At 36.8% G+C, this 12,032-nt stretch overlaps 1 protein-coding gene across 2 annotated transcripts in view; it reads right to left on the bottom strand.

The window, feature by feature from the left end:
• Positions 1–11,683, bottom strand: part of LOC127634149 (calcium/calmodulin-dependent protein kinase kinase 1-like) — a 135,485-nt gene extending 123,802 nt beyond the window's left edge. For both annotated transcript variants that reach the window (XM_052113567.1, XM_052113549.1), the window contains exon 1: positions 11,094–11,683. The gene's annotated coding sequence lies outside the window, so the exon portion shown is untranslated. The remainder of the gene's footprint in view (positions 1–11,093) is intronic.
• Positions 11,684–12,032: the final 349 nt, after the last annotated feature.

Here is a 12,032-nt window from a genome sequence, read left to right as displayed (position 1 = left end):
TGCTGAATCAGAGTTAACCCAAAGCAGAGGTGACATTGCTGCAATTTCCCCCTGGCAATAAAACGTGTCTCCATGGATCTACAAAAGTCCTAGATAGTGTAAAATGTTCAAAGCATTGTAGACAATTACAAAATACTAGAATAGAATATATTCTGATTTGTTTTGATGTTTTATTTTTCATATCAAAGAGATGATGCAACAAATCAGGACAACACCTAGAACACGATTTCAGGAGATGCAACTGGCTGTCAAAAACATATTAAGCTACACATAAGCAACTTATTTAGTCTAAATAGATGCACAACTTAATTTCAGTTGTCCACCCAAATGATAATAGCCAAATCATACTGTTAATATGTTGTACTTGCAACAGTTTACATCCATGCTGTTCCTTCATCAAACAGAAATGTCAATTGTAAATCAAGTCAATCACATCAGCATCACCTTTACAAACAAATGGCACATATAATATGCAAGTATACATGCATATGGGATACTGATTAGCCATTGTCACACAGAACACCAGCATGATATAGTATTAATATGCATGAATATAGTACTAATTTCTCTTGTAATAAACAAAGAAATAGATATCCTGTGAATAGTAAATGTATAGTGCTGGGTAGTAACGGATTACATGTAATCTGGATTATTTAATCATATTACACAAATTAAGCATTTGTAATTGGATTACTGTGTACATACATCCACTGATGACTCTGGACACATCTTCAGTGATGTGCCTGTAATCATCAAGTGTTTTGGGTCTTTCAACATCATACACCCTCCTCCAGGTGGCCTAGTCAGAGCTGATCAGACCCCATCTTGTGTCCAGATGGCTAGCTACTTATGACTCCACGGCTCTCCTCTTTTGAGCCACAGCCATTTTGAGGCCCTCTCTACCGCTTCGGTGGTACTGATAATGGCTCTCCTCTTCCTCTCTCCCTCAATGCCCAAATTGCTGAAGGCTCTGGCTAACGAATGGGCTGCGAATCACTTGCATCCAACCTCCACTGGGAGACACTTTACTCTCCATTCAGCCTGCTGACAGCTGCTGACCAGTCCTGCATACTTGGAAAGCTTCCTTTTAAAGGCCTTGTCCATGCGATCTTCCCACAGGACTGTCAGTTTGACATAATTGTTCCTTTTGTGACACGGTGGAACTGTTTTAAAATATTCTGCTCTTTTAAAATATTCTTGCTGCTCAAACGATAATATCTTGCACCTCAGTTTTGGAATAGGTGATGGACCATCAGTAAGGGTTAAAAGTGATTCAGTGTTTTTAGATGAAAGCTTTGACCTAGCAAAGTCATTAGGGTTGATTTTATGGTCATTAATGGTCTTAATGTTGCTATTGTTTTATGCACTTAAAATTAACTTGATGTCTCAGTGTTTTGAATTATAAACTTTGGCCATGCACTGTCATTGCTGTTAGATTTAATGTTTATTTCATTCATATAATGTTTAATATACATTTTAAGGAGCTAATTTTGTGAGGCTCTTTTTGTAAGTAATAAAGAATGGACTACATTTTCTTCTTCTTTGTACTTTTATGTTAAAATGATTATCCTACTCAAATGCATGTGACATAAAATAAAATTAGGTTGAAAGTAGTGTTGTCAAAATATTCGGTACTTCGGTACCAAGTCGGTACTAAAAAAAAAAACGTCGGTACCAAGTACAAGTGGTACCGAGTACCCGGTCAAAGTTCGCGCATGCACGCACGAAGCGCGTGAAGTTGCGTCCTCATGAAAGCGCTGAGACATGGCGACCGTCGGCGCTGCTGTGGTGACTGCTCTTGTTGATAAGAAAGGAGGAAAGAGCCATGTGTGGAAATATTTCGGATTTGCGGCTGATGACGAGGGGAACATCATAGATCATCAAAAACCAATTTGCAAACGATGTCATCGAAGTTTTCTCTCAAAAGCAGGAAACACATCAAACTTGATAAAACACCTTAAAGACCGACACCCGGATCTAATGAAAGAGTTCAAGCAGGTAAGTTTCAAATTAATTTCAAATTTAGAGGTTCTGTTTTGAGTTATATACCATATTTTAATTTGAATGTCGGATTGAAATAAACACAATGTTAGCCGTGTAGTATATCATTAGCATAACGTTATGTGGTGCAGCTTACGCAAATATAATGAGTGTTAGAATTAAGCTTTATTAACTATTTAATGCTACTATACATTTTATTAGGGTTAAAAAAAAAAAACAGGAGGACATGAAGGTTTTTTTTAAATGACACACCAGAGGTTTTTTAAATGACCTGTATGCAAAACATCAGTCAAAAAAGTCTGTCAAAAAAGCAGTTCTAGGCTTATTCTTGGCTGGATAACCAGCAGGTTTAAAATAAAAATTTAAATATGAAATATTTACTGTAAATATTTAAATATTTACAGTTTTGTTTAAATAAAAGTGCATTCAAATAAAACACGATTTATCTTCTCCTGTATAGTTTGGTAACGCTTTACAATATAGTACCATTCACTAACATTAGGCTAACATCATGCTAATATCATGCATTATCTAACATCAACTTACAGTGAGTGAACAATATAACATTAATGTTTGTGAATGTTATTTAAAACAAACACTTGATCTTTCATGTTTACTCATTGTGCATTTAATTGTTAACAGCTAAAACTTTTAATTTTAAAAATGTATTAGTAAATTTGTAATCTTATCTAGATTTATTATAAAAGCTGATGTTTGTTATTTACAGAAACATTATATTTTAGCTGGTGTCAATGATCTAATGTTGCATTTGGTCAGACAGAATTATATCATATGTTCCTTTTACAGCTGCAGGCTGAGGATGATCATGAAACACCCCAGCAAACTCTAAAACAGCCAACAGTTACAGAAGCTTTTCAGCGGCAGCAGAAATATGACAAAAACTCACCTGAGGCAAGAAAGCTGAACCGAGCTGTTGCTGAATTCATATGTATGGATAAAGTGCCCATTTATACCGTTCAAAAATGTGGATTCCAGCAGCTGCTTCATCACTTCAACCCAAAATACCAGCTTCCAAGTCGAAACTTTTTATGTACAATGAGATTCCACGCATCTACAATGACACCAGAGACCTCATAATGCAGCATCTCGGAGAGAAACCGTTTTACAGCTGCACAACAGATCTTTGGACAAGTAGAACTGCAGACACTTTCATGTCTGTAACTCTGCAGTACATTACTAAATCGTGGGAATTGCAATCCTGGTGTCTTGGCTGTTGTGGTCTCAACACAGATCACACTGCTGAAAGTTTGAAGGAGGCCTTTGAAGAAAAACTTGAAGACTGGAAGTTGGACATTGTAAGAAGAATGTCAGGCATCACAACAGACAATGCCACAAATAACAAAAAAGCCTTTGAGGACTACACCTGGATTCCTTGTTTTGGACACAATCTCCACCTTGCTGTAAATAAGGCAATAGACATAAACAGGGTGTCCGTAGCGCTGTCAAGGCTTCGAAAAACTATTTCTGCCTTCACAAGATCACCAAATCTTTCATGCCAGCTGGCCAAAAAACAGAAAGATCTGTCCTCTCCAGACCACAAACTCATTCATGATGAACCCACTCGCTGGAATTCTTACAGCGAGTGGGGAAAAACATACCACCCTGTCCTCAGTCTTGCCATTACTCTGGAAGATATTTGAGTGTCTCAGTCATGAACAAAGTGACTCTGCACTAGCCCAAGAGATGAAGGAAAAGATACACAAGTATCTTAAGCATGCTATGATGACCTGCAGCTGCAGTTTCTTTTGAACACTGCAACTTACCTTGATCCAAGATTTAAAAACAGCTTTGTTTCTCTTAAGGTTGATGATGTGAAGCAAAGTCTCCTGGATGAGGTGAGGAAAATGGGCAATGAAGGAAGTGCAACCCGGGTGTCTGGAGGAGAGTCAAGTCAGGCCATCAAAAAAATCCAAAAATGACCTGAAGCATCTGCTTTCCTCCATACAAGGGGAAAAGAAAGAAAAAGAAGAACCAACATCCTCAAGTCAAGCACATCTTTCTGCAAGTGACGAGTTAAATGGTGAATTCTTGGTGTACGGTCAGATGCCTGAGGTCAGTGCTGAGGATGATCCACTTTCCTGGTGGAAAACAAATATGGGTACACTACCTCAACTATCACAGATTGCCAGGAAGTGTCTGTGCATTGCTGCATCAAGCTGTTCATCTGAAAGAGTGTTCAGTACTGCAGGGTATATTGTTAGCCCAAGACGCTCAAGACTGAGTCAGGAACATGTTGATATGTTAGTGTTTCTTTCAGAAAATCTGGAAATGGCAAAGAAAGTAACTTAAGGAATAAATGTTACTGTAGGCCAGTATTGTTTTGGGTGAAACTTTAAGCATAGATTAGAAACTTGTATCTAGTTATGTAATTACTCAAACGTTTACAATCCTTGGCTTGATATACTTAAATTATGCCATTGTTTTTTTTTTGTGCTTTTTTTATAATAATATTTTAGTTTATAAATTGTTGTTCAGTCATGGCATATTTTGTTTAATTTATAAAAATGTTTAAGTTTATAAATATAACACTGAGTGTTTGTTCAGTCATGGCTTATTGTTGTGTTTTTTAGGTGTGTAATTTATTTTCATTTATTAGTTGTGGAAAAACTTGAAACACAATTTTAAATAAGTATAAAGAATGGCATTGTTTACCTTTATTAATAAAAATAGTGTGTTGTTCAATTAGCATGTTTTTGTGTTTTGCTTTGGTACCGAGAACCATGGATTGTTTCTTGTAAATTTAGTCTAAATTAAACTTTGGTTTGGTACCGAAATTTTCACTGGTATCGGTACCGAATACTGAAATTTTGGTACCGTGACAACACTAGTTGAAAGTAACCCAAAAGTAATCAGATTACATTACCCAAAAAAATTATCTACAAGATTACATTACTGATTGATTTTTTGTGTCATGTAATTTGTAATCAGTAACGGATTACAATTGACAAGTAATTAGGTCTGAAACATTATCGACAATGTCAACAATACAAATTTGTCGACAGAAATTTCTGTTGTCAAATAGTCATTTAATCTCAATTAACGTAACATGAGATCACATTAAACTCTAAAGATGATGTGCCCGATTGAGGAGAAAAAAGCTCACAGTCCAGACACACTCCAAACTTTACAAATAGCTTCAGGTGATGCAGATCGCAAAGTATGAGGAAATTATACAATAAGTGCATACAGCAGCACTCTTGTTGTGAGATGATAGCTGGGGCTGCTGTTCCGCTTAAGCAAAACTTTCATATCAGAGCATCTTTAAATGAAACACCCCAGCTATATCTTTACATCTTTAATGCATCTTTTAGTTCAAATAAAATGGCATTTCTCTGTGTGGTCAGTGCTGCTTCTATGAGTTACATGAAGAAACCGATATATAGGGGAGAGATTGAAACTGCGTCTGGCTGATGCAAAATCTGGAGCGGGGAAGCTCTTCCCTCACGCACACTTGCTGAAGCTAGATTATAACGTGATGGCTCGTGGCATATTGAATCATAATATATGTCACTGTGTGTTTCTTATCATAACAAAAATTGGCAATACACAGCTCTATTAAAAAGAGAAAGTTTTTTATGTGTGTGAGTTAAAGATCAATCAAGATGAAGAAAATGCCCAATTTACACAGCAACAAAAATACATTTTTGATATGTTTTTGTTTTGGCTTGTTTTCCAATAGAAATATCTAAAACTCCTTTAAAACAACATACATTTAATTTGGGAGCTATACTGCAGAAGAAAAAATATGTTATCTGAGAATGATGAATATAATGTAAAAAATGTCAAAATATTTGTCAATATCAAAAATTGTTAAAAAAGATACATTCACCTCCGAAGCAGCATGTATGATATTTAGACTTGCTTTCAGAGAATGTATCTCGATTGCAAGTATATTTTGTCTTTACTGTGCTGGCAGACGTATGAACAAGTGACAAAATAAAATACACTTATATTTAAGATACTTTCTCCGAAAGCATATATCTTATATGTTGCTTCTAAATTAAATGTATCATGTTTTAAGGATTTTTATATATATTTAAATGGTTAGTTTCCCCCCTTGATTCAGTGAATGTCATTTAGAGGAATTTTTTACAGATAATTTATCCTCTTTATTGTTAGTAAGCATGTTTAATACAACCTTTTAACTCGGGGCAAGCTGAATAGTCGGATAAGAGCCAATGATTAATCGTTACAATATTCGCTCGAATAATCGTTCTACTAATCATTAGTTGTAGCCCTACAAGTAATCTGCCCAGCACTGCTTATATAGATCTGAAATAATTATTAAAAAAATAATTGATGGAAGTGCATTTTTAGTTGAACTATTCCTTAAGCAGTGAGATTTGTCATGGCAAATAGAATGAGTATTAAAGATGACAAATAAAAAACAAAAAAAACTAAAGCCAAGACCTTTGATGTCTGAGAAGCAAACAAGAGTGAGGCATGTGAAAAAATGCTACAATTGAAATTATGCAGTAGTGATTATGCAGTGATGGTGTGCAGTACAAAATGAATCAGGTATTCATTTTCAGTTCAAACAACTGAATCAATTACAATTTATGTAACCGTCTCATTGAGACTCTCTCTTCTGGAAGAGAGGCCTCCTCTCTAGGAAAATATTTATATCAAGATTATTATAATTGTCTGCACTCACAATACTCACATCTATGAGCAGTATACATTATATTCTGCAAAACACTGATTGAGCTGTTTGATTTACTTGCTTTCATTCTAATCAACACTAATTGTACATCATCAGAAATTTACACAAAAACACAAAAACATAGCATAGCATATACAGGAAGCTCCCTGCATCTTCTCTCATACCCACCAGCGGGTGAGCATTGCTGAGGTGTCACCAAGAGATGTATGATCTCTGAATTATTCTCTCACATCCAGCTTTCAGTGGCCCCTGTGGCTGTGCTGGCTAGCTCTGAATAATGCTGAACTGAAAATAATAACTGCTGTACCAACTGTTAATTTGGGGAATAGTAATGTAATTTCCCATTAAAGTGTATAAGAAAATCCTATGTTGTACTCTACACTCAGTATAAGCACAGAACGACCAGTAAGCTACAGCAATAGGTAACTACCTTGTTGTTTTCCAATGCATTCCTATTCTATGGCATTCCTGTCTAGTAGGTAATACTAAGAAATCCATCAAGCACAGTATAATCAATAGAGTAGATTAGATTTAGGGGATTAGATTTACTGGGCCAGAAAGGATAGCAATCTGGTTTGTGTTACAACACCAATCCATCAGGTAAATTGCATGTAATTTATCCCAGTATTGTTTTATACACCAAATAACATGCTGCAGAAGCATTTAGACAAAAAATACACCCTAAATGTTGTACCATAATCTGGATAATTTAAAGAGATAAATTCACTCAGAAATGACAATTCTGCCAAAATGTACTCACCCTTATGTCATTCCATGCCTTATTGACTTTCTTCTGAGGAACCCAAAAAAGTAAATGTTAGGCAGAATGAGTTAACCTCTGTCACCATTTACTTTCATTACATCATTTTTACTGCATGCTTCAGGTTTTCCGCTTTTCTACTGTTTCAACTACATGTATTTTACCGCCCGCACCTGTTTCTCTCTTTTTTCATTTCTTATTTTCATGCTTGTCTACATCTCGCATTTTGTCTGCGTGCATTAGTTTTCTCCTCTGTGATTTACATGGATTATTGCATCAATCTCAAATATCTGCTGATCAGGAACCACATCGATCTAAAACCCTTGCCACTCAAGAACAACAATAACAACAACAACAAACAATTTTGGTAAGTCATGGCATTCGCGCAAATCATTGCTTCCTGCAATGCATGTCGCATGTTTACTATAGCTTCTTCCTTCAGCAGTGAGTGATTCATATGTAATAAATGTAAGGAATTAGTCAGGCTGACAGAGATGGTTAATGAGTTAGAGACATGCATCGAACACTAATGGAGGTCAGTGAGAAAGAAAAGCCGGTAGATACTGCTTTGGATGCGTGTAATACATCAAGCAACACACATACTTTGGTTCCGGCTCTAGAGCCCCCGCAGCAGGGTATTTGAATGATGTCTCGGCAGCACTCTCCAGTTCCTGTTAGGGTTTCCAATCGATTCTCTCCACTCAGTGATGCACCCACTGAGAATTATGTTGAAAGAGCCCTTGTTATTGGCAATTCTATTGTAAGGAATGTGGAAGTGGAACTAGAGCCTCCAGCCTCCATTATTAAATGCATTTCTGGGGCTCGAGCATCTGACATCAGCTCAAATTTACAAGTGCTGGCTAATTATAAACATAGATTTCCTAAAATCCGGCTTCGCCAGTTGGAGATCACTAAAGATAATGTTATAGAGAAGTGTGAACTTGCAAAAACGATGTCAAACACTGTAATATGCTCTGGCCACCTCGTTGCTTGTTGTGGTGACGAGGTTTACAGTAGATTAGTGTCACTGAACGGCTGGATGTCTGAGTGGTGTCTAGAGAATAGCATAAGATTTATAGACAATTGGAAGAGTTTTTGGGGTAGACCTGAACTGCTAAAGAGAGATGGACACCTTCCAGGGAAGGTGCTGCAATACTCTCTAGTAATTTGGCAAATAGTTTTTGACTAATTGAGGCCCAGGTCAGGAAGCAGACAAACTGGTTTATCTGAACATCTGCTAGCTGCCTTGAGATGTCACACAGGTCACATAAACTACAACACATAGAGACTATATCACCTAGATATCATTTAGAGACTGTGTCTGTTCCCCTGACCTTCAAACACAAACCCCATACTAAATAATTTAGAAAACTTTTTATAAAGGTAAAACTTACATGAAGATAAACATCATATAAAGGTAGGGCTACTAAATATTAGATCTCTTTCAACCAAAGCACTAATTGTAAATTAAATTATTACAGATCATAGGTTGGATGTGCTCTGTTTGACTGAAACCTGGCTTAAACCAGATTAATATATTAGTTTAAATGAAACTACTCAGTCAAGTTATTGTTATAAACACGGGCCTCGTCTGAAGGGTCAAGGAGGAGGTGTGGCTAACATTTACAGTGAAGTTTTTTGGTGTTACACAGAGGACAGGATATAAGTTTAAGTATTTTGATAATAATAATGCTAATAATACTTAATGTAACACCGTCAGGTAAAAATAAATAATATCTGTCATCTTTTGCCCTTGCTACAGTATATAGATCACCCGGACCATACTCAGATTTCCTTAGAATCTTGTCAGATTTCCTCAGAATCTGACAAGATCTTTTAGTTTCTGTAGATAGAGCTTTAATTGTTGGTGACTTCAACATTCACATAGATAATGAAAATTACTAATTGGGTTTAGCATTTATTGATATTCTCAACTCACTTGGAGTCACACAAAATGTGACAGGACCAACTCATCGCCATAATAATATGCTAGATTTAATTCTACAGCAGAGCGATGACATCTCAGATCATTACCTCGTCTCTTGTGTGCTGCGATCACTCAATAATGTCACGCAATCTACACCATGCAATCATTTAGGTAGAACAATTTTTTTCCACTACTAAAGATATCTTCACTAATAATCTTCCAGCAATGTCTCAAATACTCAATAAACCATAAAAAATCTGGAAGATCTTGATATAATAACGATTATAGAAAATTCAAGAAAAATTAGTAATAGTAATGACTTCATGAATTGCTTTACTGATAAAATTTAAATAATCAGAAATAAAAATGGAACTATGCAATCAACTGTCTTAGCACCTCAGAAAACAGTGTCTCATCATTTGTATTCATATCCTGAGGTTACCAGAGCTGGCCAGATCCAGCTCCATTCCTACTTACATTTACATTTTACATTTATTGGTGTCGGACTCCACTATACTATATGTCTCTAAGTAGTGATAACATCTAAATGCAGCCAGTGCTAGCCAGACATCACTTCAGTCTTTTTCGATGGACTTCAGAGGATGAACTGAAGCCAACTCCAACTGTAAGACATTGGATACTTCATATTCCCCTGCCTTAACCTTGGATTTAGGATGGACCCCACCGAACCTCACAGAAATGACCTACCGATTGAACTGCGATGCACCTCAATGATCTATCACTATTGTCTTTTGATGGACTACACTCTTGAAATGGAATATCATTTAATTGCCAACAAACGCCTTCATCAGCCAACTAACAAATGACAATGCATCTACGTGATCTTCTTCAGTTAATCCAGGATGTACTTCAAAAACATTAGTCATTAATCTTGCAGTTCATACAACAACAAAAAAAAAATCTCTTTTTCAATTTTTTTTGAAACACTGGGCCTTAACACTTAGTTTACTAATCTTAAACCATGACCCATACTGCACGTAAATACCTAAATAAATATTGGCATTATATTCACACTGGTTAGCCAGAGGGGAACTGGCCCACAGCGTGAGCCTGGTTTCTCCCAAGGTTAATTTCCTCCATTAACCAACATCTTGGAGTTTTGTGTTCCTTGCCACAGTCGCCTTCAGCTTGCTCACACAGGTTCTAAATACAATTATAATTTATTTATTAAATTTGTATACACAATGTACATTCATATTTAATCAAACTACAGAATGATCCCTCTCAGACTTCATAGATATTACAGTTTCATTTTGAAACGATGTGTGTTGTGTAAAGCGCTATACAAATAAAACGGATTTGACTTGACTTTTCCATACAATGAAAGTGAATGGTGACTAATTCTGTCAGTCTGTAACATTTGTCAAACATTTCCGTTTGTGTTTCTCAGAGGGGCTTGGAACAAAATGAAGATGGGTAAAATTGGGTAAATTTTCATTTTGGGCGGAATCTTACCTTATGATAAACACTAAAAACCGCGTACACCACTACAGTAATCAGGAACACACAAGCGGAATCTCTCTATAAGAACCCGCCCCTTCGCCTCTCACACTGAAGTAACCAGCTGCATTGTTCAAACAGCATTGCAACGGCTTCTTTCTTTACCGCATTTCTGCTAAATGCCTCACTGAATCACTGTCGTAGTAAACGAGCCAAGCAAATATAGGCTATATCCATGCTGATATGAAAAGTGTACTCACGTTCCAACTTGGTCGCGTGTCTTTTGTTCAACAATTTCCCGCGGTGAGACTGATCACAGCTTTTGCCTTTAGAACTTGCTTTCGATTTGGCTGAAGCAGATAACACGTCGACCAGTTTGCGTCGCGATGGTTTAAAAAAAAAAGTTTCACTCGCCTAAAAAAACCTAGTTGTCATCCTCAGTGTGTGTGTCGATGCTTCTGGAGCGTACAGCGAGTCTGACAGCTGGCTTGATCAATGTCAGTGCCTTTATTCGCTCACGGGTCTATCCGATCGAGCATGCTGCTTTTCTGCTTATATTGTAGAACGCTTGGTCTTCAGGCTATATTTCCCGTTGTTATCTCAGCATCATTTCAGTATCTTGCGAGTCAGTTTGACAGCATTGATCTGCCCTATCCCTCTCTCTTCCGCACTGCTGACAGATCTCCGAGCGACCAGAGCTTCAAACACTCCAGCCACTTCATATGCTGTTATTCGCTTCCGTTGTCATCACGAGATGTTATGAACCCATCAAGTGAATTACGCGAAATTAATTCGTGTCGCTTATCTTATCCAACATTACCACGCGAACGGAAAGCTTGGATGAACTTCACGATCCATCAAACATTTCCCTTTCTTTTACTGTGATCGGGTCTTAAAGCCCGCCCGGTTCATGACACCCGCAGTACAATACATGCAGTTTAAAGTTTGCTTCAGTAACTTGGACTAAAGGGATACTTGACCCAAAAATGACAATTATCTTATCGTTTACAAACCCTCATGCCATCCAATATGTGTATGACTTTTTCTTCTTCTTCTACTGAACACACAAAGATTTTAAGAAGAATATCTCAGCACTGTAGGTCATTTTAATGCATGTGAATGGTGGCCAGAACTCTGAAGGTCCAAATATCACTTAAAGGCATTATATATCTAATCCATATGACATAAGTGGTTAAATC

The sequence above is a fragment of the Xyrauchen texanus genome, chromosome 4 (genome assembly GCF_025860055.1).
Source record: "Xyrauchen texanus isolate HMW12.3.18 chromosome 4, RBS_HiC_50CHRs, whole genome shotgun sequence".
Classification (NCBI taxonomy): domain Eukaryota; kingdom Metazoa; phylum Chordata; class Actinopteri; order Cypriniformes; family Catostomidae; genus Xyrauchen; species Xyrauchen texanus.
This window is presented reverse-complemented; position numbering and strand designations above follow the sequence as displayed.